We start from the raw sequence: 23,838 nt of genomic DNA, 5'->3' as shown, positions 1-23,838 counted from the left end.
ACTTTTAAGTCTACACTGAAGAGTTTCCTCATGGCTCACTCCTTCTATTCTGTCGAGGAGCTCCTGGAACAGCTGAAAAATTAAGCAAATTCCAGTGTTACATTGTTGATTTTCTTTATTTAAACTTATGAATTGTCGCCTGAATATGTTACTTATATTTCATTTTATCTGTTTCTACTATCGTGTTATAATTTCATGTATTGACTCGTTCCATGACCATGGAGACTTCTCCTAAACTTGGTCCCGCGGAACAATAAATAAATAAATAAAGACATTCTTCGAAATTCTGAAGATACCAAGGATAAAATTCAGAGCGCAAAAGGTTAACTTGCACAAAAACTAGACTGCAGATATGGAAGTTGATTCACATGAATGGGAAGCAGGGCACTGTTACATAATTCAATCTGTACACTGAGCAAGCTGCGAAGGACACAAAGGAGAAAGTTTATAGGGCTCAGACAAAGTAATTGGAAGATCAGTTGAACTGAATAGATAGTGTCTTGAAAATAGATTATATGACGAATATTAACGAAAGTAAAACAAGGATAATTAATTAATTAAATCAGGTGATGCTGAAGGACTTAGATAAGGAAACGAGACAGTAAAAGTAGTCGATAAATTTTGCTGTTTGGAAGCAAAGCAATTGATGATGGCTGAAGCAGAGATAATACAAAATGCAGACTGCCAATAGCAGGAAAACCACTTCCGGAAAAATTAAATTTATTAATATCTAATACTGAAACGTGGACGATAAGCAGCTCAGCCAATAAGTGGATAGAATTTTTTTGAAATGTACTGCTACAGAAGAATACTCAGACGGGAAGATCTAGTAACGAATGAAGAGGTATTGAATCTCATCGGGGAGAAAAGAATTGTGACAAAAAGAATTTTGCGATACAACCTGACTAAATTAAGAGGTGATGTGACAAATCTTGAAGCGTAAAGGAATCTAACTGAAACCCTCTGCTGCCGACAGGTGTTGTTGATATACCTCGAAGCGGACAGCTGAAAATGTGTGCCCCGAGCGGGACTCGAACCCGGGATCTCCTGCTTACATGGCAGACGCTCTATCCATCCTTTTTTAAAATCTCATTTTGTTGACTTTTGTTCGTTGCATCTGCTCGGGGTGGACGTCGTAAGACATCCATTTAAGTTCGTTGTTGATCGATTAGCTCAGTTTTTTTTTTTTTTTTATTACAGAGGGCTGCTAACCCTCTGACCGAACACGCTGAGCTACCGTGCCGGTTTATGAGCCACCGAGGATACAGATGAATAGTTCGACTGCAGGGACTTATCCCTTGCACGCCTCCCGTGAGACTCACATTCCCAACTGTCCACAATTCTACATATGTAATGTACACTATAGACATTTGCCCATCCACTCATTACTCGCGCACGCTTTGTCGATTCCTGTAAGAATTTGGGCAACCTGTGTGCATTCGCACAGACGAAGGTCAATGGCTGGGTAGCCTTTAACTATATCTATGAAGACAGTAACTGGTCTCGAAGGAACAGTTACTGTTGATGAGCGTGCAGCTTTTCCCAGGAATAAATGATGACTAACTGAAAACCCTCAGGTGCCGACAGGTCTTGTTGATATACCTCCAAGTGGACAGCTGAAAATGTGTGCCCCGACCGGGACTCGAACCCGGGATCTCCTGCTTACATGGCAGACGCTCTATCCATCTGAGCCACCGAGGAGCGTCTGCCATGTAAGCAGGAGATCCCGGGTTCGAGTCCCGGTCGGGGCACACATTTTCAGCTGTCCACTTGGAGGTATATCAACAACACCTGTCGGCAGCTGAGGGTTTCAGTTAGTCATCATTTATTCCAGGGAAAAGCTGCGCGGTCATCAACAGTATCTGTTCCTTCGAGAACAGTTACTGTCTTCATATATATCGTAAAGGAATCGTCATTTAGGCAGTGGAGGGAAGGGTGGGACAGAAATTGAAGAGGTAGATCAAGGTTTAACTGTAGTAGGCAGATTCAAGTGGATGTGCACTGTAATTCTCATGCAGAGATGAAGAGGCTTGCACATTAAAGACTAGCGACGGAAGCTGCATCAAACCAGTCCTCAGACTAAGTATTATGACAACAAGTTTACTCCATTACTTTAGTGTTCTTCCAGGGCGAATCTATGACGTTATCTGAGATGTACTTGACGCTCGTGCTCTGTTTGCCGTGTTCTGATGGGTCGCCTCATCTCTCCGATGTAACCTACCCCACACTCGCAACTCATCCCTGCCGGCCGGGGTGGCCGAGCGGTTCTAGGCGCTACAGTCTGGAACCGCGTGACCGCTACGGTCGCACGTTAGAATCCTGCCTCGGGCATGGATGTGTGTGATGTCCTTAGGTTAGTTATGTTTAAGTAGTTCTAGGGGACTGATGTCCCATAGTGCTCAGAGGCATTTTGAACAACTCATCCAGTAAATTGTCGGCGCGTGCAGCGTGTTGACGAGAACCTTCGCAGGCTACAACAGCTCTCTAATTTTGCTGCTGACCCCATAAATTGATTTAATGCCCACTCGACAACGAATTTTCCTCGCATCTGTGCTAACCGCCATCGGATATCGCGAAAGCAGGATTACGTCACGAAAGCAGATCCCTCCAGATACGCCAATTGCATGAGTAAAATGCAGTCTTAGTTATTATTATTATTATTAATGAACATCAGACCCCATAGATTTCACTTCTAACATCACTTCACTCCTAACATCGTACCTTACAACGAATTTTATTTACACTCTTTTCTAAAGAATATCGCGCAGGAATGAAGACAGTATATAAGAGTTATGTTACATAGCCCCAATTGTGTTCACATCTCGGAGAAGGTCACTTCCAGTAATATCAGAAACATTGAGTCAGTATTATACAATGTGACTAGCTGAGTACACGTTGTTGCCCAGGTTTGTATTTATTCCAGTCTTCTATTACTTTATCTCGTCCTTCACCTTCTCTTTGTCCAAGTCCTCCTTCAGCCTCCACCACCCCTCCGTCCATCTTCTCGATCCCCCCTCCCCACTCAATACTCTCCTGCCCCTCTCTCTGTCCATGTTCTCCTCCCTCCCTGTGTCCTTACTTTCCCCTCTATTCGTCTCCTCCTCCCCTCTCATTTCCCATCTCCCCCTTCCCCTCTGTTCATGTCCTCTTCCCCTCCCCTGTTCATCCTCTCATATTTCCTTTCTCTGTCCACCTCTCCCTCTGCTCTCTTTCCATTCATCTCTGCCTCTTCTCTTTCACTCCCCAATTCCTCCTCCTCCTTTGTCTGTCGATCTCCTCCCCTTTCTTTTCCCATTTCCTCTTCCCCTCTCTCTGTTCATCTCCTCCCTCTCACAGCCTCTCTCTTCTTCCTACTGCCTCTGTCCATATCCCTCCTCTCTGCTCTCTCTGTCCTCCTCCTCTCCCCCTTCTCTGTCCCTTTCCACCCCATCTCAGAGTAGACTCACTTCTTTTTTTTTTTTTTTTTTTGTCATCAGTCTACTGACTGGTTTGATGCGGCCCGCCACGAATTCCTTTCCTGTGCTAACCTCTTCATCTCAGAGTAGCACTTGCAACCTACGTTCTCAATTATTTGCTTGACGTATTCCAATCTCTGTCTTCCTCTACAGTTTTTGCCCTCTACAACTCCCTCTAGTACCAAGGAAGTCATTCCCTCATGTCTTCCAGATGTCCTATCATCCTGTCCCTTCTCCTTATCAGTGTTTTCCACATATTCCTTTCCTCTCCGATTCTGCGTAGAACCTCCTCATTCCTTACCTTATCAGTCCACCTAATTTTCAACATTCGTCTATAGCACCACATCTCAAATGCTTCGATTCTCTTCTGTTTCGGTTTTCCCACAGTCCATGTTTCACTACCATACAATGCTGTACTCCAGACGTACATCCTCCGAAATTTCTTCCTCAAATTAAGGTCGGAATTTGATATTAGTAGACTTCTCTTGGCCAGAAATCCCTTTTTTGCCATAGCGAGTCTGCTTTTGATGTCCTCCTTGCTCCGTCATTGGTTATTTTACTGCCTAGGTAGCATAATTCCTTAACTTCATTGACTTCGTGACCATCAATCCTGATGTTAAGTTTCTCGCTCTTCTCATTTCCACTACTTCTCATTACCTTCGTCTTTCTCCGATTTGCTCTCAAACCATACTGTGTACTCATTAGACTGTTCATTCCGTTCAGCACATCATTTAATTCCTCTTCACTTTCACTCAGGATAGCAATGTCATCAGCGAATCGTATCATTGATGTCCTTTCACCTTGTATTTTAATTCCACTCCTGAACCTTTCTTTTATTTCCATCATTGCTTCCTCGATGTACAGATTGAAGAGTAGGGGCAAAAGGCTACAGCCTTGTCTTACACCCTTCTTAATACGAGCACTTCGTTCTTGATCGTCCACTCTTATTATTCCCTCTTGGTTGTTGTACATATTGTATATGACCCGTCTCTCCCTATAGCTTACCCCTACTTTTTTCAGAATCTCGAACAGCTTGCACCATTTTATATTGTCGAACGCTTTTTCCAGGTCGTCAAATCCTATGAAAGTGTCTTGATTTTTCTTTAGCCTTGCTTCAATTATTAGCCGTCCCTTTACTTTTCCTAAAGCCAAACTGATCGTCACCTAGCGCATTCTCAATTTTCTTTTCCATTCTTCTGTATATTATTCATGAAAGCAGCTTCGATGCATGAGCTGTTAAGCTGATTGTGCGATAATTCTCGCACTTGTCAGCTCTTGCCGTCTTCGGAATTGTGTGGATGATGCTTTTCCGAAAGTCAGATGGTATATCGCCAGACTCATATATTCTATACACCAACGTGAATAGTCGTTTTGTTGCCACTTCCCCAAATGATTTTAGAAATTCTGATGGAATGTTATCTATCCCTTCTGCCTTATTTGGATCCCCTATCTCTTGTAAATCGACTCCTGTTTCTTCTTCTATCACATCTATCACCCTCTCTCCTCTGCATTTAACAGTGGAATTCCCGTTGCGCTCTTAATGTTACCACCGTTGCTTTTAATGTCACCAAAGGTTGTTTTGACTTTCCTGTATGCTGAGTCTGTCGTTCCGACAATCATATCTTTTTCGATGTCTTCACATTTTTCCTGCACCCATTTCGTCTTAGCTTCCCTGCACTTCCTATATATTTCATTTCTCAGCGACTTGTATTTCTGTATTCCTGATTTTCCGGGAACATGTTTGTACTTCCTCCTTTCATCAATCAACTGAAGTATTTCCTCTGTTACCCATGGTTTCTTCGCAGCTACCTTCTTTGTACCTATGTTTTCCATCCCAACTTCTGTGATGGCCCTTTTTAGAGATGCCCATTCCTCTTGAGCTGTACTGCCTACTGCGCTATTCCTTATTGCTGTATCTATAGCGTTAGAGAACTTCAAACGTATCTCGTCATTCCTTAGTACTTCCGTATCCCACTTCTTTGCGTATTGATTCTTCCTGACTAATGTCTTGAACTTAAGCCTACTCTTCATCACTACTATATTGTGATCTGAGTCTATATCTGCTCCTTACAATCCAGTATCTGATTTCGGAATCTCTGTCTGACCATGATGTAATCTAATTGAAATCTTCCCGTATCTCCCGGCCTTTTCCAAGTATACCTCCTCCTCTTGTGATTCTTGAACAGGGTATTCGCTATTACTAACTGAAACTTGTTACAGAATTCAATTAGTCTTTCTCCTCTTTCATTCCTTGTCCCAAGCCCATATTCTCCTTTAATCTTTTCTTCTACTCCTTCCCCTACAACTGCATTCCAGTCGCCCATGACTATTAGATTTTCGTCCCCCTTTACATACTGCATTACCCTTTCAATATCGTCATACACTTTCTCTATCTGTTCATCTTCAGCTTGCGACGTCGGCATGTATACCTGAACTATCGTTGTCGGTGTTGGTCTGCTGTCGATTCTGATTAGAACAACCCGGTCACTGAACTGTTCACTGTAACACACCCTCTGCCCTACCTTCCTATTCATAACGAATCCTACACCTGTTATACCAGTTTCTGCTGCTGTTGATATTACCCGATACTCATCTGACCAGAAATCCTTGTCTTCCTTCCACTTCACTTCACTGACCCCTACTATATCTAGATTGAGCCTTTGCATTTCCCTTTTCAGATTTTCTAGTTTCGCTACCACGTTCAAGCTTCTGACATTCCACGCCCCGACTCGTAGAACGTTATCCTTTCGTTGATTATTCAATCTTTTTCTCATCGTAACCTCCCCCTTGGCAGTCCCCTCCCGGAGATTCGAATGCGGGACTATACCGGAATCTTTTGCCAATGGAGAGATCATCATGACACTTCTTCAAATACAGGCCACATGTCCTGTTGATACACGTTACGTGTCTTTAATGCAGTGGTTTCCATCGCCTTCTGCATCCTCATGTCGTTGATCATTGCTGATTCTTCCGCCTTTAGGGGCAATTTCCCACCCCTAGGACAAGAGAGTGCCCTGAACCTCTATCCGCTCCTCCGCCCTCTTTGACAAGGCCGTTGGCAGAATGAGGCTGACTTCTTATGCCGGAAGTTTTCGGCCGCCAATGCTGATTATTTATCAAAATTTAGGCAGTGGCGGGGATCGAACCCGGGACCGAAGACGTTTTGATTATGAATCAAAGACGCTACCCCTAGACCACGGGTATGCTTCCCGAACTTCATCTCCTTGTATGTGTCCATCTTCTGCCTCCTACTATCTGTCCATCGCCTCCCCCCCCCCCCCTCCCTTCTCTGTCTCCATGTTATCACCCCCACCACGATAGATGACTTATGGTTTTTACTCCCGCACCATTTCTTTCCAGATGGTAGCTAAAAGTATACTAAATTGGCTTGAAATCACTCCAAGGGTTCAGGATGGTCCTTTTACCCGTGATTTGACTGGAGTACGCAATTGCTGAATATTTTTCACACACGTTTAAAGTGTTTCATAGGTATTTGTAAATATATTTCACCTGTATCTAGCGAATTTCGCCCTGCAGTCCCGTTTACTCGTAATCTCCTGAACTATGTGCTGTACAATGATGTAATGTTGCGTATACATTCAGTGGTGTACGTGACTACTGTCTGCGAGACGAGTTGTGAATAGAGTTAGCAGTAAAGAAGTAATAAATTAATAAAGTGTCTTGCACGACGCCACAGTTTTTCACCCGTCTCAAAGCTTATGACGTCGTACCTCCTGAACTATGTACTGTACAGTGACTTTATTTGTTTATTGTAAATTCAGTGGCACTTGTATGTACGATCGGTCAGTGAAATGTGTTGCGCACAGATTTAGTAGTTAAGAAGTAATACATCAAAACGCCATACGAGATGCAGCAGTATCTCAGAATTTGACGTCATACTTCCTGAACTACGAGCTGTAAAGTGGTATATTTTTGTAGGCACAGTCAGATATCTACGTGGATACTGTGTGCGAAATGTGTCGCGAATGGAGTTAGCAGCAAAGAACTTATAAATTAAAACGTCATGCACCATGCGGCAGTTTTTCACGCATTTCCGTATTTGAAGTCATATTTCGTGAATTCTATGTCGTACATTGATATGTTTTCGTAGATACATTTAGTGACATATGTGGATATTGTCAGCGAAAAGTATTGCGAATAGTATTAGTAGCAATGAGGTAAGAAATTTAAACCTCTTGTGTGATGCGGCAGCTTTCTACACATCTCAGTGCTTATGAGGTCGTAGCTTCTGAACAATGTATTTTGCTGGTACATTCAGTGGTATGTGTGAATACTTTCTGCAAATTTTCCACGAGTGCAATTAGTAGTAAGAAAGTAATAATTAAAACGCCATGTTTCATGTGGCAAATTTACTGTATGAACTGTGAGAATGTGGCAATCAATAAACTTTCTTCCTTTCATGAATCTGTAGGGATAAACAGCGAGAAAAAGTTTGGTAAAACTTGTTGCAAGTCACTGAGAGGCGTGGCAGTGGGCGGGGGGTGGAGAGGAAGGAGGAAACCAGGGGGTGGGGGGGATCAAGCCTGTGGACAATTCTCACATACTGGACTCCTGAAGTATAGGTGTTCACTCATCATAGGGTACACTGCTTATCAGTCCCACCCATTTGATAAGTAGGTGGGTCTTACCCTACAGGGATTATTACCAGACTGTAAGTGAGATGTGTACCAAGTTTGATTGCTATTGGTCCAGTGGTATAAGAGGAGATTTTATTTTTCTTTATTGAATTTTACTTCCCCATCTTGGGTGGGCTGGCAGCAGCATATGCGCTGCTGTTCAGCCAAAAGACAATAATGATACAACAGAAGACATTTAAAATTACAAAGGATAAAATATGGCAGACAAAAATATAAAAAAGGGGGAACATAATGGACGAGAACAGACAAAAAGGGGGCGACTGTAACATGAAGAAAAAAACCTTAAAAAGTATTGAGCACAAAAAACCTCACACTAGGACAATTAAAAGAACACAAGGCGAAGCATGGCTGCAGCATAAAAGTATCGATGGATCACGTAGCACATAACGATCACTGACAGTAACACTATGTACAAGTCCGGCACACAAATTAAAATCACAGCTCTTGACGCACCGGAGAACAGCACCAAAGACAACACTGATGTAGCACAGGAGGGAAGGATGTGGGAGGGACATGGTTGAGGAGTGGGTGCAGAGACTCGGGGGGGGGGGGGAGGAGAAAAATCCGCTCTGGGAGAAGGAGGGGAGAGGAAAAGGGGGGCCCTGGGGAGAGGAGGGAACAAGGCCAGGTTACAGTTGGAAGGAAGGGTAGATGTCAAAGCGAAGTTCAACATCCTGGAGGGGGAGGTGCTGGAAATTGCCCTGATGAGGAGGGTGTAGTAGTGGAGGAAGGGAGGGATACAGCGACAGAGGTGTGGCAGTGGGTGGGGGGTGGAGAGGAAGGAGGAAACCAGGGGGTGGGGGGATCAAGCCTGCGGACAATGTAAAGGATGCAGCGATGTTGGAGGAAGTGGGGGAAGGGGTTGAGGCCGTACATGAGCCATGTGGGAGAAGGAAGGCAAATACAGAAGGCTAGGTGTTTGAGGATTTGGAGGACCTTGTAAAAGCAGGTGGGTGTGGAGATCCAGGCAATGCTGGCATAACAGAGGATAGGACAGATGAGGAATTTTTAAGAGGAGATTTTTTTTTCTTTATTGTTATTTTAAACCTGTACAACAGGCAGGCTGTCAGCTGCATTCTACGCTGCTCTTCAGCCATAGGATACACAATGAGAAAAAAAAACACTGAGGAGACACATAAGTTACAGAACGGCTGGCAGTAAAACAGGAGACACATTAAGACAAACACGGAGCCGTTCACACTCGACGATAATCCACACTGCAAACTGTTGATACGACGCACAAACACTGAACAAGACGATGGTACTGGTGAACGATGGAGTATGACGGTGAACACTGAACGCGAAACATGACGGCACACACGAGACGCTGATGGCGGTGATCTCCGGCGCGCGAATGTCCACTTAGCGTGTGCGAGTCCGGGGACCTGCCAAGAGGGGAACAGGGGTGAGGTGGGGGAGAGGGGAGAACAAGGATGCCAACGGCTGAGGATACGGAGGCAGGAGGAGAGGGACAGGGGAGGGGAGGGGAGGGGAGGGGAGGGGAGGGGAGGGGAAGCCAGGGGGAGGAGCGGGGAGAAATGGAGAAGGGAGGGAGGGTGCCCAGAGGAGCAAGCACAGGAGGAGTGTGGGAGGATCAAAGTTGGTAGCAGGGGTAGATGGAGGGGAGGAGGACATCATCAGGGAGGGGGAGCCGGCGGAAGCCACCTTGGGAGAGGGTAAAAAGGAGATGTGGAACGTACACATATATATACTTATATAGGGTGTTCATTTTAACTGAAGGCATTGAAATATCTCGAAGACTACGTATTGTATCAAAAAAAGCTATAATTCCAAATTGTTTATTTCGGAGGGGGACATCCAATGATACCATACTCGACCCGCCACCCCACCCAGTGCGTGGATGGAGGGCGGCAACTTTGAAATCTTCAGTGGTAACCCCCGTTTCTTACCGAGATCACGATTCTACGGAAAAATCTGCAAACGAACTTTCTTCGTTTCGCCACAGATGGCGCTGTCATCAGAGGAATAGAAATGCGTTAACTATCGTAATTTACGACCTGTTGCACAATTGCTCTTGGACATCCAATGGTAGGTGGGACTTCTCCTCCATGCTGCGAGGATAGGACTGGCCAGTATTTCATAGCTTCTAACTGGAAACCCTATTCTCAACGTTGTATTTCTCTGACGTATCGAACAGGGGACTACTGGACGCGCCGCCGTGGCCGAGTAGCGAACTACGACGTATCGTAACAGGCGGTACACTGCAACCAGGGCCAGCGTACCGTGCAGACGTGGAGCTGATAGCGGCTCTAAGCATTACAGTACTTGCGCAGTGTTTATTTCCTTCTCACTTACGTATCATTTGGAATACAGACGTCCAAGTGGACGATGAATGTTGCAACTACAGGAGAAAAAATTGAAATGATCTTGATTTACTGACAACGTAGGTGAAATGTTGAGCCTTGTATGCCGAGCGTTTTCCAGAGAAAGCTAGCTCTCGTCCGTTCTTTTACAAGGTTGTGAACGCCTTTGTGTCTGAAGACACCTTACGTACGGGCAAAAGGAAACGTGGAAAACGTGTTACAGGAGAAGTTAATGTGAAATAGCTGTACTAGCGGCAGTGCACCACAACCCACGGACAAGCGCCCGGCAATTAGCCTACACCGCGATTCCGGTATGTCCGTAGGTAGTATCGTTACTATACTCCGTCATCATAGGAATCAGCCACGCCACGTGTTACTGCAACAAGGACTTAATGGCGCCGATTTCTACATCCAGGTAATGTCTTGTCAATAGGTACGTCAACTAATGCAAGCGTCCCCCACGTTCTTTGCCAGGGTACTATTTTTCGATGAGCTTATATTCATAAACCATGGTAGCGTTAAACGGCATACCATGTAGACAATGCCCACAGGTTACGGCGAGTTGACCATCAACGTCCTCGGTCGGTTAACGTAGGGTGTAGCATCATAGGGAACGAAGTTATAGGTCCGCATTTTATCGACTGCCCGTTGAATGGACGCAAATACAGAACTTCTTGGAACACGAACTACCGGAACTACTGCAGGACGTTGCTCTGGACGTTCGACAACGTATGTGGTTTCAGCATGACAGTTTCCCACCGCATTACGCTGTTGAAGCACGGCAGGTATTCAGAAATGTTCAAAGGTGTGTAAATTACTAAGGGACCAAACTGCTTAGGTCATCGGTCCCTAGACTTAAACACCACTTAAAATAACTTACGCTAAGATCAACACACACACACACACACACACGCATGACCGAGGGAGACTCGAACCTCCGACGTGAGGGGCCGCGCAGTCCGTAACATGACGCCCCAAACCGCGCGGCCGCTCCGCGCGGCACGGGAGGTATTAGACACTGGTCGGAGGATCGGCAGAGGTGGACCTATTAATTGGCCCTTTAGGGCTCCCGATTTCTGGGGATATTTAAGAGATAAGGTGTTCCAGTAGGTCCCAAAGGCTTAAAGATATGGTCAACCGCATCAGAAACGCCTGTGCTGACATTCCCGTAGATAAGTTACTGGTCTCTGTATGGTCATTTGAAAAGCAGATTGAAGTTGGCGGTACTACGTTTGAACACTTGCTCTAATTGGAAAAGTGGAGTAGCGATCGTCTCGAGCCACGGCCACAGCAGCGCGTTGAGTAGCCTCCTGTTCGATACGTCGCAGTAAAGCGTTGCTAATGGGGTGTTTAATTAGAAGTTATGAAATGTTGGCCTGTTCTGATCTCGCAGCATGGTAAGTGAGGAGCCATGTGCCACTGCATATGCAAGGACCATTTAGTAGCACGTCGTAAATTAGGATTGTGTACCCATTTCTATTCCTCTGATTACAGTGCCATCTGTGGCTAAATGAAGAAAATGCTTCACACAAAACGAATGCAGATTTTTGCCTACAATAGTAATGCGAAATAAAAAATTGCGAGTTCCCATTGAAGATTTCAAAGTTGCTCCTGCCACCCATGGACGGAGTGGAGAGGGGGGGGGGGGGTCGAGCGTGGTATCATTGGTCGTCCCAGTCCGAGACAAACAAATTGAAATTATAATTTTTTTTTTTATTTTTTTATCCGATGTGCAGTTTCCGAGAAATTTCAATGTCCTCAGTTAAAATGAACAGCCTGTATATGTACATTCATTTTTACAGCATGTGTTGATGTGATCTACAAGCCAGAAGAATGTGGGTGCCTGACGTTTGGGATATCCCATCTCCAAGGTAGTATAATCTTCTTTTCATTGTTACTTATTTTTCATTACAATAACATACTTTAAACAGCAGACTTCAGCGGTTCTAGTGCCTTAAATATCTGCAGCCTTGATCTTCTTACAGTCTGTACATTTCTAATCGCAAAATTAAAGTTCCAAGTGAAGATCATTTTTTGTACATTCCCTGCTTCACCATGTCTGATCATCCACACCTCATTCCTTCTGGTTCTCAGTTAGCAGCCTTCCTGGGACCATAAGTTTACTATCTGGCTCACTCCAAGTGCGCTGACATCACGAATCTTGTCAACACTGCACTGTCTTCTACGTTGTGGGGCTCATACACTCCACAAACACTTCTACAGTGCCTAGTGGATGTAACGTCGAAGCTACATCAGCCACGTCGTGACTCGTTGTATTCGACGACGATAAGAGAAATTTGTGTGCCTCCTGAGCGCTATGCTCACTCTTATCTATTTCTAACGATTCATACGTGAAATATGCCATGGAGGCAGCAGGATTATTACACAATTAACTTAAAAAAATTTCTAATTTTATCCAGTAGGGTAACCGAGAATAATCTCACCGTATTCCCAAAGATTCCCGTTTAAATTTCCTGAGAATCACTGTCAGACTATCGTATCGTCTCTATCGACCTGTTACAATTCTAACTGTAAATTCTCTGAATACTTTCGATATTCGCAGTCAGCTGTCTAGATAACGTCATCAAACAGTACAGTAATCATACGGAATGGATTTCACTAGAGTCTCATGTGCGATGTTTTTAAGAGAGGGTCTGTACATTCTCCGAATTCTGTCAACAAACGTAGGCCTTGCATTAGCTTATTTCACTATTGGTTTCGGTCCCTTTCGTAAAGCTTCCTATTATTATATAAAGTATTTAAACAAAGTGACAGGTTCGAAGAAAGTTACCATGAGTCTTGAACGATCGCAGGTTAACATTTATCGCCCTGACACAGAAAAATTTATTTTTCATAATATTTTGTTTCCTGAATGTTATTATATGCCATACAGAAATTTAAGACGTGTTTTGTGTGTTTTGTTCAACTTCATAAGCTGGTACAACGAGAGTTACAGGCGTATGTTATGCTAACTGAAGAAACCTTCGTTGAAGACGGCTGTTGTAAGTGTTGAATGCTTACGAAAATCAGATACGAAAACGGTTTTCTCAGCAATGTTTTGAACATTCTAGACTGTGGCAATCAGAAGATAAAATGGAATTCGGTAACCCTGTACCAAAGATTGGCGAAGTTGTTCCCCAGCCAGAAAACATATAGCCGATCTTTTTTGGAATAGAAAAGCGACTCTCATCGTTGATTAGTTCGAAAATCGAAAAGCAACAGCTGGGAAATATTATGTTAGTTTTCTGAAGTAATCTGGTAAAGAAAGCGTAAGAGGAAGCCCATACTTATATTAAAAAAAAAAGAAAAAGAAAAGAAAAAAAGGCTTCCACCTGCGCAATATACAGGTATACAGGGTATTTACAACAAAACCTTCGCTATTTCAGAGGGACCCCTTCGAAAACCAGTGATCGTAGGACAATGAAGCTTTGTGGAAACATTTTTAAGCATACGTGGAAGACAAATAAGGAATAAACCGCTGGAAGAAACACATTTTAATTCCCATCTGAGAGGGCAACATCTGTTAATTGCTGACCATGTTTGCGTTCCAGGGTACAAACGTTGCTCAGTGTGAGGACCATCTGTATCCACGTCAGACAGGAACCTCACTAGAGACTACTCTATTGCTGTCCGAAACGTCTCAGGTGGGATGTTGGCCACCTCTGTCGTTATGCTCATCTTCAACGTCCAATGTGTGTTAGGGTCCCGTTGATAAAACTTGTCCTACAGGAACAGGCAGGAATTGCACAGATCCAAACCTGGTGGCCAGGCAGTTTAGAATCGACCGATGATCCTATTTATGGTGTAACTGAGCAACCTCACGAGCAGTGTGAGTTGGAGCTCCATCGTGGATCACAACAACTGAGTCCAAAGCACCTCTCTCCCATAGAGCAGGGATGGCATGTTGGCGGGGCAGATAACAACACGCTGCAAGTCTTTGGTCCTTGCTCCTTGGGGTCCGAACTCTTCAAACAAAAATGGACCAATTATGGTGCCGTGAAGTCATACCACTAAATGATGCATCCGCTATGTAGGAGAATTTCATGAACGTTCGTTGGTGGTAACGATCCCCAAATGCCACAATTGTAAGTGTTCACGGTCCCAGTGAGTGTAATGCATGCTTCATCACTCCACAAAATATTCTAAGGTCACATGTTGTCAACTTCAACCCTAGCAAGAAACGTAAGAGCGAAGTCTACTTGGATGTCTGCGTCACAGGGCAGAAGTTGGCGAGTAATGTGAAGTTTGTATGGATATCATTCCATAATTGTTCGCAGCACTTTTCGAACGGTGCACCATGGAATTTTCAGATATCGTGAGACACCTCGCACACTGCTTCGGCATCCCACGTTAGCATTCTCAGCCACGGCAACAGTAGCTTCTTCAGCGATTGGTGGCGCAATTGGCCGTCGGCTTCTCCCACGAGCAATTCCCAAATCGTGAGTTAATTCGAATTACTAAATCGTGTTCTTCAACACCAGTGTAGTAAGAGAACCTCTCCGTACTCCTTTAAGGGGATCAGGAAAGGCTGAAAGTCATGAAAAGTTCAATTTTTACTTTTTTGCGTTTTCTGAATCTGCAGACTATTACCTTTTAATAGATATATAATTTATTCAATTCCGAAGACTACAACTATTTTTAAATTTTTTTTGAACTGTGTTCTAAATGGGCGTGACCCACTGTGGCGCTGTTAAACTGCTGTCAAATGGAGTTACTATTAGCGTCCGTGTTCATCAGTTACATTTTAGTGATGTGAGATAAAGTATGTGTTTTGGCTAACCTGTGTTGGTTCAATATATATCGCTGGTGTGATTGTCGATTGTTTCATGTTTATTTACTCTGTCGTTATCTCGAAAATATTCGTAATTAATTCTGTTTCTTGAGTCTCTGTTTTGTTGAAGTATAATAATGAGTAAAAGTAAAGTTGCTGTTGCGACTTTCAATGATGGCAACATTGTAAGGTGCAAGGTATTTAGAAATATGGGAATGAAGATAGGTTCTAACATGGTACGAGCGATGCTTGCTTTAGACAAGGAACGCCTTCGGGCTGCAGACAGGGCTGTAAAGAGTCTAGAAATACAAGCAAGAGTAAACAGGAGGAGGAACAAGAGGAAGCTGGAGGAGGAGTTTGCAGAGGATGAAGATAATCCATCCTATGGACCTGGAATGCACTAAAAAGTTAATCCAATCTTTGTCGCTCGATTCCCAAAACTTTTATTTTCTCATACTAATTACATGTTTTCTAAGGATCTTCCAAACATATTTGTTTCAAAGTTTCAGTAAATGTTACATAGTACCTTCTGCATAATTTAACACAGCCTTTTTCCAAAAAACTGTATATTTTTGAATATATAAATAAAAAATTGCAAAAAAATGTTGTGAATTTTCATTACAATTGAAAAAAAATCATCTTTAATAACTGAACTAAAATTTTGTAAAATCCCTGTGTTAAGTTGTAGCCCATATTCCAATAAATAATCTGTAAAAAGTTCAACTTCCTACCTCAAATACTTTGTGAGGGAAGATGTAATTTATAAGCGTTATTTTAACATTGCAAGTATAGGGCGTTCCGGAGCCCCTTAATGCGTCGATATTCGCGAAGAGCAGCTACACTATTGGCATTGTTTCGATAAAACGGCTTCACGAGCAGAGCTACGCTACCTCGTCCAGACCCATGTTAAGTCCCTGCACACTGATGCTTGTGTTTCAATCCAACGTCGCCGTTGCCTAGTGACAAGTCCTGACACTAACACTATCAACAATGCAAATCCTGCAGCGCACGGACTGAACGTCATTCCTCTAAAGTTGGGTACTCTCTGCCCGAACTGGCCATGAAGGCCCAATCGTACCGACCGGCCGCCGTGTCATTCTCGTCCCGAGGGTGTCACTCGATATGGATGTGGAGTGACATGTGGTCAGCACACCGCTCTCCCGGCCTTATGTTACTTTACGAGGCCGGAGCCGCTACTTCTCAATCAAATAGCTCCTCAGTTTGCCTGACAAAGTCTGAGTGCACTCCGTTTGTCAACAGCGCTCGGCAGACCGGATGGTCACCCATCCAAGTGCTAGCCCTGCCCGACAGCGCTTAACTTCGGTAATTTGACGGAAACCGGTGTTACCACTGCGGCAAGGAATGTTGGGTACCAATACAGTAAATAGTTTCCCATCTACATTGGTTCAAATAGCGAAGGTTTCATTATAACAGCGCTGCACAATGATGAACTACAGCGCTATGACTACCTGCCCGACAGCCCGTTCCTCCACCTCTGGAGCACAATACAGCAGCCATTCACGATGTCATGGAATCTACAAGCCCTTGTGTGGCACCAGAAGTGTACGCAAGAGTAGATTAGATTAGAGTAATACTAGTTCCATGGATCATGAATACGATATTTCGTAATGATGTGGAACGAGTCAAATTTTCCAATACATGACATAATTAAGTTAATTTAACAACATACTTAAGTTAATATAACAACTTTTTCATTTTTGTGTTTTTTTTATTTGTATTTTTTTTAATTTTTTTATTAATATTTTTGTTTTTTTGTTTTTTTTAATTTATATCTAAAAATTCCTCTATGGAGTAGAAGGAGTTGTCATTCAGAAATTCTTTTAATTTCTTCTTAAATACTTGTTGGTTATCTGTCAGACTTTTGATACTATTTGGTAACTGACCAAAGACTTTAGTGCCAGTATAATTCACCCCTTTCTGTGCCAAAGTTAGATTTAATCTTGAATAGTGAAGATCATCCTTTCTCCTAGTATTGTAGTTATGCACACTGCTATTACTTTTGAATTGGGTTTGGTTGTTAATAACAAATTTCATAAGAGAGTATATATACTGAGAAGCTACTGTGAATATCCCTAGATCCTTAAATAAATGTCTGCAGGATGATCTTGGGTGGACTCCAGCTATTATTCTGATTACACGCTTTTGTGCAATAAATACTTTATTCCTCAGTGATGAATTACCCCAAAATATGATGCCATATGAAAGCAACGAGTGAAAATAGGCGTAGTAAGCTAATTTACTAAGATGTTTATCACCAAAATTTGCAATGACCCTTATTGCATAAGTAGCTGAACTCAAACGTTTCAGCAGATCATCAATGTGTTTCTTCCAATTTAATCTCTCATCAATGGACACACCTAAAAATTTGGAATATTCTACCTTAGCCATATGCTTCTGATTAAGGTCTATATTTATTAATGGCGTCATACCATTCACTGTACGGAACTGTATGTACTGTGTCTTATCAAAATTCTGTGAGAGTCCGTTTACAAGGAACCACTTAGTAATTTTCTGAAAGACAGTATTGACAATTTCATCAGTTAAGTCTTGTTTGTCAGATGTGATTACTATACTTGTATCATCAGCAAAGAGAACTAACTTTGCCTCTTCATGAATATAGAATGGCAAGTCATTAATATATATTAAGAACAACAAAGGACCCAAGACTGACCCTTGTGGAACGCCATTCTTGATAGTTCCCCAGTTTGAGGAATGTGCTGATCTTTGCATATTATGAGAACTACTTATTTCAACTTTCTGCACTCTTCCAGTTAGGTACGAATTAAACCATTTGTGCACTGTCCCACTCATGCAAAGGTCACGCAATTCCCGTAAATTAGTATCGTTGGTTTGCGGGCGCAGAGTTGGCACCCGATAGCATCGAAATGTGTTCCATCGAGTTCGGATCAGGCGAATTTGGTGGATAAGGCTTCAAACTGAGTTGCACTTGAATCCCACTGTAGCACTCTTTTGGCCTTGTGACACGGACAGTTATCATGATGGAAGACTCAATCGACGTCGGAGAAGACATTAAGCATGAGGGGATGCAGGTGGTCCGCAAAAACGTTCACGTAATCTACAGCTGCCGTGGTGCCTTCGATTACAGTCTCCGGTCCTACGGCTGTGAATGTCCCTCACAGCGTAATAGTGCCCCTAGCGACCTGCGTCCGAGCAATCGTGCACGTTTCGAGGAGGGATAGCCCGGACAACGGCGTATCTAGACAATCCATCGAACTGGTGTAACAAGAAACGTGATTCATCCGACCAGATGATACGTTACCGTTAATCCACTGTCCAATCTCGATGCTCCTGTCCTCACTGTAACCCTAACTGTCAATTTCGTTCTGTCAATATGGGAACACATAGATGTCCGCTGTGGAACCCCAAGTTTAGCAATGTACACTGAACAGTGTGCTACAAAACACTTTTACCTGCACCAGAATTGTTTAAGTTGGCTGTAATTAAACTTAAGCTACTTGAGCCAGTGTAAACGGAAAACTGTTCACCGTGCCAAAGTTTATAGGAATGATGTTCAGACTGCGCACTGCAGGATTTGCGTTGTTAACAATGTTGGTGCCGTGACTCGCCACCAGACGCCGGTACTGGTATGACAACGTAGGGAGGAGCACTGATCCCAAAGACCAAGGACACGCAGCGTGTACGGCACAAAAGCTTTCGGCTGAACTGTTTTGATACATGATGGAGCTCCACCTCACGTTGCTTGTGAGGTCACTCGGTTGCTCCATAATTCATTTGGAGAAAACAGAATCACTGGATGATCGTTCCAAACTGCGCGGTCAGCAAGATCACCAGATGAGACCCTGTGAGATTTCTGCCTGTGGGGTTACTTCAAGGACGCCGTTTGCCACCTGATACTAACACAGTTTGGAGGTTGAAGATGAGCGTAGCGAGGGAGGCAGTCAACGTTCCACTTGACATGTTTCAGGCAGTAGTAGAGCAATACCGATTCCGGACTGTTGTGGATGTAGATGGTCGTCGCATTCAGCAACGTTTGTAACCTGGAACATAAAAATAGTACGCAATTAAGAAATGTTATCTTCTCATGTTGAAATTAAAATGGTTTTTCAGTGGTTTATTCGTTATTTCTCTCCCGCATGCCATTACAACTGTTTCCACGAGGTTTCAACGTCTTATGATCACTCGTTTTTCATAGGGGCCCTCTCAAGTAGCGAAATTTTAACTATAATCACGCTGTACCCTGTAGTCAGATCAGCAACAGACATGACCGTCTCTCCTAGTTTATACTGTAGGCAAGTCTCCCGCCGGCGAGAGTGTCCGAGCGGTTCTAGGCGCTTCAGTCTGTAACCGCGCGACCGCTACGGTCGCAGGTTAGAATCCTGTCTTGCTAATGGATCTGTGTGATGTCCTTAGGTTAGTTAGGTTTAAGTAGTGCTAAGTTCTAGGGGACTGATGATCTCAGATGTTAAGTCCCATAGTGCTCAGAGCCATTTGAACCATTTTAGCAAGTCCCCCGACCGCCGTGTTCTGTCATTGGACATGGAAGTCGAACACCTTCTCGCTTACTCTTGGTTTCATCATCCTCCAGCGACTTACCATCGGTGCTCAAGACAGCAGCATGAGAACACGTGATCAGTCTCGCCATTTCCGAGATGTTCGTTCGCAAGCTCTGGGCCATAACAATCTGTCCTTTGTCAGAGTCACTAATGTCAGTGGATTTCCCCAATTTGCAGCGCGTATCGTCGCTCGAATGGTCTTCCGTTTCTGAACTGATTCTGTGCTTCCCTTGCCACATCACTTTCCCGCTTTGCTACCAGGCGGCATTCGATACCACTGTGGGCAGTGCTCATAAGGTTTTGGCTCATTAGTTTTTATACCCAGAAAGATGCTTTCGGGATGTGCAAACTGAGGGCTTTGAAAAAAAAAATGTCTGAACATCGACCCTATTCACGAGGTTTTACCTACAGGTTGTTAGGAGTATAACTTCAGATATTCTGATTGTTGGTAACTTAATATGTACCCATTTTGGTGTGTTTGTTGCTTTTCTCTGTGTCTTCCCAGGAAAATGTGCCACACTTTACTACCTGATATTTTCTGCACAATTGTAATTGCACCATTAAGCGGACTACACTCGTCAGTGTAGACTAACCACCTTGCATTCAAGTAGAAACACTTCAACACCTGATCTACTGCCCAGCGGAAAATAAGCATTAATGGCTTACTCTTGCCACACATACTTGGAAGTACTAACCAACATAAAAATATGAAGTACATACTGCATAATGATCCTCATTACACTGTCCTCAGTCACCAACAAAAATATTGGCACCTACATCCCTAACATCCTTCATATTAACTTCTACGTATTCTCATATCTAAATAATTTTGTGGAATTAGAAGAGTTTTGTGTCCAACAAAGAGATCATGAACATATAGAAGAATCATTTTTCGCACTTTCCACAATAAAAAATTGCATGATGTAAACTATACCTCCTAAAAACAAAAGATAGAATTCATAGACCTAAAAGAAGGCTGCATTAAAAGTAAGTACACTTTTAACAAAAACACGCCTAGCCTTACAATGGCAGGTCACGAAAATTTTACCTGTCTGCTGTCGTCAAATACTATGATGTCCATTATTTTGGATGTGGGCATCATGTAGCAAATAGATCTGATGTGCTTCATTGATCAGGGTTGACTGAAACGTTCCTGGCTTTCCACAGAAAAATTATAATCAGAGTTGTGAAGTACAAATTTATTCAACGTTTCACCATATCCCATACCTTCACCCCCTAAGACTGAGCCACTTGTTGCATAATTTTTTTATGTTTACCTATATCATTCAAGGAGAAATCATGAAATAAGTAATCAAATCAGTTCTCAGCAGCATGTTTGACATCTCTGATGTCATCAAAATGATGACGCTCCAGGTTTTTTCATCAGGTTATGGAGCACATGATTCTCCACAGGGGTCAGGTCAGATGAATACGGATATCATCGACTAATTGTAAACGCAAGACATTCAGCTTGACAGTTACAACTTTGGGGCGTCTAAAAGTACATAGTCCTACAGCAAAGCGATCCCTTTGGTTAACTTTTCCGGGATTTCGTCTAAACTGGTCTTTTGGGTGATTAAAGAGTATTTTGTAATACTAGCTAATTGTTCTACAGTCACGTAATCCACCAGCAGAGTACCGTATTTGTTCCAGGGGACGGACGCTTTTACTTTTTGGATGATTACTTGGTGCAGAACTTTTTCAGTCGCTGAGGCGCTCCGTGCCGAGACTCCTTCAGCTGTTCCTTGGTTTCAGAACCATAAAAGTGGAGCCAGGTTCCATCCTCGGCCACTCGCTCGGCCAGCGTATCCTTTGCAGGTACAAAATAGGCTGGAAACTGTTCTGTAAGTGTCAACTCGTCTCACATTTTGTTTGCTGTTCAAACATTTTGGTTCTCACATCCTTGAAAGCTTCCTCCAATTTAGGACATTGTTAATAACAAAACAAGCACGCTCCTATGAAATATCCACTCTCTCGGCTATCTCTCTGCTAGGTATTCGCTGTACTCAAGGATGAGCCTATGGGGCAGCGACCCTCGTTGCCAAGAGTGTTCACATTACATTGTAAGGCACACCCACAGCAGATATAGACTCAGATCACAATTTAGTCATGATGAAGAGTAGGATGAAGTTAATGAGACTAGTCAGGAAGAGACAATGACCAAGAAGTGGGATACAGAAATACTTTGGCATTCATTTTCATTGGTGAAACGTCCATTATTGAAACAAGGCACCAAGTTTACAACAGTGTTGTATTAAGAACATATCCCTCCTGGTGTACATAACATCGCACTGTCAATGTCTTTTGTAGAACTTTCCTTGAGGGGTGGTACGTCATCTTACGCTCTGCTGAAAACGAAAAATAGTTACACAGGGCGTATTCTTGGAAGAATACAAGTTATTTTATTGCAGAGCGACTGTACGTCGTTGTGCATTCTGACCGTTTGTGCCAGAAAGGGGAGGGGAAGGTGCGGACGTTTGGCTACAAAACGCGTCCAAAGTTAGGATGTCCATTCCAAGCAATGATTGCATCAGAATCTTTGCTTTTGTAAAACATGTCTTGGAGACTGTAACGACTCGCGATGGACAAGCGATCGAACAGTTCTCAAATTTTAGCCCAAACTCGGCAAAAGTTATGCCGATACCAATCATTTGATCTAGTAATCTTACGTGGACGCAACTCTATCGCCCTGAAGGTTTCAAGGTGGTTGAAAATGTTTAAGTGGGGCCAGGAAGAGACGGCTGACGAAAATACACTCCTGGAAATTGAAATAAGAACACCTTGAATTCATTGTCCCAGGAAGGGGAAACTTAATTGACACATTCCTGGGGTCAGATACATCACATGATCACACTGACAGAACCACAGGCACATAGACACAGGCAACAGAGCATGCACAATGTCGGCACTAGTACAGTGTGTATCCACCTTTCGCAGCAATGCAGGCTGCTATTCTCCCATGGAGACGATCGTAGAGATGCTGGATGTAGTCCTGTGGAACGGCTTGCCATGCCATTTACACCTGGCGCCTCAGTTGGACCAGCGTTCGTGCTGGACGTGCAGACCGCGTGAGACGACGCTTCATCCAGTCCCAAACATGCTCAATGGGGGACAGATCCGGAGATCTTGCTGGCCAGGGTAGTTGACTTACACCTTCTAGAGCACGTTGGGTGGCACGGGATACATGCGGACGTGCATTGTCCTGTTGGAACAGCAAGTTCCCTTGCCGGTCTAGGAATGGTAGAACGATGGGTTCGATGACGGTTTGGATGTACCGTGCACTATTCATTGTCCCCTCGACGATCACCAGTGGTGTACGGCCAGTGTAGGAGATCGCTCCCCACACCATGATGCCGGGTGTTGGCCCTGTGTGCCTCGGTCGTATGCAGTCCTGATTGTGGCGCTCACCTGCACGGCGCCAAACACGCATACGACCATCATTGGCACCAAGGCAGAAGCGACTCTCATCGCTGAAGACGACATGTCTCCATTCGTCCCTCCATTCACGCCTGTCGCGACACCACTGGAGGCGGGCTGCACGATGTTGGGGCGTGAGCGGAAGACGGCCTAACGGTGTGCGGGACCGTAGCCCAGCTTCATGGAGACGGTTGCGAATGATCCTCGCCGATACCCCAGGAGCAACAGTGTCCCTAATTTACTGGGAAGTGGCGGTGCGGTCCCCTACGGCTCTGCGTAGGATCCTACGGTCTTGGCGTGCATCTGTGCGTCGCTGCGGTCCGGTCCCAGGTCGACGGGCACGTGCACCTTCCGCCGACCACTGGCGACAACATCGATGTACTGTGGAGACCTCACGCCCCACGTGTTGAGCAATTCGGCGGTACGTCCACCCGGCCTCCCGCATGCCCACTATACGCCCTCGCTCAAAGCCCGTCAACTGCACATACGGTTCACGTCCGCGCTGTCGCGGCATGCTACCAGTGTTAAAGACTGCGATGGAGCTCCGTATGCCACGGCAAACTGGCTGACACTGACGGCGGCGGTGCACAAATGCTGCGGAGCTAGCGCCATTCGACGGCCAACACCGCGGTTCCTGGTGTGTCCGCTGTGCCGTGC

General features: G+C 44.1%; 1 protein-coding gene and 1 non-coding gene across 2 annotated transcripts in view; one reads left to right on the top strand and one right to left on the bottom strand.

Moving 5' to 3' along the window:
* The window catches only part of LOC126095026 (uncharacterized), a gene marked incomplete at its 3' end in the record, with an annotated part of 123,927 nt that overhangs the window by 39,428 nt on the left and 60,661 nt on the right, over positions 1-23,838 (top strand). The gene's annotated exons all lie outside the window — the stretch shown is intronic.
* On the bottom strand, positions 1,628-1,701 carry Trnat-ugu (transfer RNA threonine (anticodon UGU)). Its single transcript has one exon. It is a non-coding gene; the product is annotated as a tRNA-Thr (tRNA).

This window comes from Schistocerca cancellata, chromosome 8 (assembly GCF_023864275.1).
Source record: "Schistocerca cancellata isolate TAMUIC-IGC-003103 chromosome 8, iqSchCanc2.1, whole genome shotgun sequence".
Taxonomy (NCBI): domain Eukaryota; kingdom Metazoa; phylum Arthropoda; class Insecta; order Orthoptera; family Acrididae; genus Schistocerca; species Schistocerca cancellata.
Note: the sequence above shows the minus strand (reverse complement) of the source record. Positions and strands in the feature narration are given on the sequence as shown.